We start from the raw sequence: 3,217 nt of genomic DNA, 5'->3' as shown, positions 1-3,217 counted from the left end.
ATGTTGTGATTCAGTGTGAAATCACAGTTCGACCAACAGAATGTGGGAATTTAGTAAAAACGTTTCTGTTTACACAGCCTCCGTACGTCTGCGAAACAGCATATCACACGACAGCAGCGGAGGTCTTTGACATCAGTCTCGAACGTGCGAGCCGCGTGCCAGATGAAAAGCTGAATCGCTCTGTGGACAGGGCTCAGAGCGTGGCAGCAGAGTGGCGCAGCGGGAGCGTGCTGGGCCCATAACCCAGAGGTCGATGGATCGAAACCATCCTCTGCTATTATTCAATGTCACCTCGAGCTGATTTCCTTTGGATTGGTGCTCTCTTCTGCCAGCTGCATACCCGAATGGCATGTAGCATATCGATGCACTCGCCAAATCCACTCCATGCAAGGTGCGTGGTTTTAGAGGTCTCAGTGGCATTCTGTTGTTCGGCGGTTTTTATTCTGAACTGGATCGCAAAACCAGTTCTCTGCGATGCCAAACAGCTGGTCAAGTTGAAACAAATGTCTTGCGGTTTCGTCCATTCCCTGCAGTAATTCGCTACCCTGGTTCAGACGTGAATGACAAGCATGTCAAAAACCTCATCACGACTCAGACACAGTTCCCCCACGATTAGGACGGATCCCACCGATTGTGAATAACCTCAGAGAGAGAGAGAGAGAGAGAGAGAGACAGGCAACCGGCGTGGATTCGATGGGTTGAACGGCTTGTGTCTACGCGAGAATGGTGCTACGTGTTTATGGCGTCCCACTGCCTGTCTCTGGGACAGAGAGGCTGAGGGAGCAAAACTGGTTCATTTTTAACCGTCCCTTCCGTGTTGGACTGCCTGCAGTCCCTCAGCTCAGGGCCGTGGGGAGGACTCTCAGTGAGTGAAGGTTTCACTCGGAGTCTCTTCATCTGCGACACTTGGGGCTCAGATGTTAACTGCTGCGCGGTAGCAACAAAGAAAGCGATGCCCACTTTGCAATAGACTTTCCGTAAGATTGCTGCGTGAAGACGATTTCTGAACACCAAGAAGGCTGCACAACAATGTGAATTTACCTGAGCGAAGAGTCCTCGGTGTCCATTTCTCTCTGTCCTGCCAGCACAGCATCTTTCTATCGCTCCGATAACAGACCTTTGGAGAAAGTTCACAATCAAAGTTGTTCATGTTCCCCGCATTAATGCAACTGACACCTCTCACCCCAACGGTTTCAGAGAGTGAGAGAGAGAGAGAGAGAGAGACTCTACCCGCGCCCACCCTACACCCCGCCCCACCCCACCCCCACCCCCACCCCCAGAACAACGTGCAAGTAGAAATAAATTGGTTTAATTATCGAGGAGTGGAGATAGTCCAGTTCCTGGGGATGAGACAAACATCATCGCCCCGGGGACAAAATGACAAGCAGAAGTTCTGGAAACGCTTTGCTGCTTGCAATTCTTGGAGCAATGTGGAATGTACTTCACACTGAGCAACTTTCAGCTGGCTCAGAGTCTCCAATGTACATTGCTGTGTTTGCCGCCAGCTCAGAGAGAGAGAACAATAGGAAGGACGTAGGAGTGAATAACGATCCGCGTGAGAGGGCGAATAGCTGCTCATGGAGACTGTTAGTGGCTAACAATACGTAGTGTGTCATAGCAGACGAGGTGATAACAAGGAGTCGTTTGTGTGGTAGGGGTCAAGGACATGGGGGAGTTCAGGCCCTAAAGTTATGGAACTCGATATTGAAGACCGGAGGGCTGGAAGGTCTCCAAGTGGAAAATGAGTTGTTGTTCTTTCATCTGGAGCTAGAACACTGCTGCAAGCCTGAGACAGAGATGTTGGTCAGGGAACAGGGTGATGTGTTAAAGCGGCAGACAACCGCCACGTCAGGGCCTTTTTCCTGCGGGCAGAACCGGGATGTTCTGCGAAGCAGTCACCCAGTTTATGCGTCATGCTACATTGGGGAAACGACACTGTGAGCAGCGAATGCAGTGGACTAGGTTGTGGCAAAAGTGCTGCTTCACCTGGCAGGTATGTTTGAGCCCTTGGATATTCAGGAGGGAGCAGGTAAATGGGCAGGTGTTACACATTCGGCGGTTGCAGGCGAAAGCGACTTGGCACTATGGGAGGTGGGTGTGGGGTGTTGCGAGTGAAGGAAGAGTGGACCCGAAGTGTAACCCCTGGCACAACGGGTGCGTGTTGGGACCATAACCCACTCTCTCCTATTCACTCAATGTCGTCTTTAGCAGCTTTCCCGTATAACTGCGCTCTGTTCTGCACCTCGCCTTCTCATCTGCTTCCGAAAAATGCTTGGACATAAATATTTCACAGCGATATACTGGCCCAATATGCACAGTCGAGTTGATACACTCGTGGAGATCTGCGTGGTCTTCTCCTGTTCTCTGTATCCTATGGTGAGGAGGGCAATGCTTGTCACTGGCCGCACGGGTGTCAAAGAAGAGTTTCAAAAGAAAATGGTTGAATTATCTGCCAGTGGAGAGAGCCCGGTTCCTGGGGTCGTGACAAACAGCAGCAGGGAGACTGAATGAGAAGCAGCTGTTCGAGAAACTCTTTGCCGCTTGCAATTCTGAGAGCAATCTCAAATGTATTTCATAGTGAGCACGTCTCAGGTCACTCAAGCGGTGTGGGGCATCCATCGCGGACAGGCTCTCTGGCTCGTTGGTCTCGGCGTATGATTCTCGCTTTGGGGGCTTTGCTGTGATGAGTTGCGAGAGGTCCCGGGTTCAAATCCCGGACGAGCCCGAGTTCTTTTAACGTGACTTGTGCAAAACTGCCTGATTAATTTTCTCAAAACGCACCTTGGTGAAACGAGGTTGGGCTGTCTGGAGTACGGACAAGGCAGAAAACAGGGAAGTGAAATGCTTGGAGGTAGTGTCGAACAGGTTGACGTGTGAACCGAAGTGATGTGGGACCGAGAAAAAGGGAGGTAAAATGACTTTATGTAGGACGTTTTCGTGCAGAGAGTGGTTCGGGTCAGATTTACACAGTTGCGCTGGCACCCTTGTGGAGCTCTGAGTTGTCTTGTCCTCTTCTGTCGGTGTGTTCTGACCTCAAGTGTGAAACCTCTTCTCTCAGGTGGTAATGAACTGGTGAAGTTGAAACACGTGACTTGCTGTTTTTGTCCATTTCCTGCGTTAAAGAAACAGACGCCCGTGTAACAAAATACTTTCTGCAGGATTGCTGTGTCAAGGCAAATTCTGAACACCAAACAGGCTGCACAAGAAGGCACTCGTA

General features: G+C 50.6%; 1 non-coding gene across 1 annotated transcript; it reads left to right on the top strand.

The window, feature by feature from the left end:
- The first annotated feature begins 205 nt into the window (after nucleotides 1-205).
- Nucleotides 206-277, top strand: trnam-cau (transfer RNA methionine (anticodon CAU)). The gene has a single exon. It is a non-coding gene; the product is annotated as a tRNA-Met (tRNA).
- The last annotated feature ends 2,940 nt before the right edge of the window (nucleotides 278-3,217 follow it).

Source organism: Hemiscyllium ocellatum (assembly GCF_020745735.1).
Source record: "Hemiscyllium ocellatum isolate sHemOce1 chromosome 27 unlocalized genomic scaffold, sHemOce1.pat.X.cur. SUPER_27_unloc_16, whole genome shotgun sequence".
In the NCBI taxonomy this organism is placed as follows: Eukaryota; Metazoa; Chordata; class Chondrichthyes; order Orectolobiformes; family Hemiscylliidae; genus Hemiscyllium; species Hemiscyllium ocellatum.
Note: the sequence above shows the minus strand (reverse complement) of the source record. Positions and strands in the feature narration are given on the sequence as shown.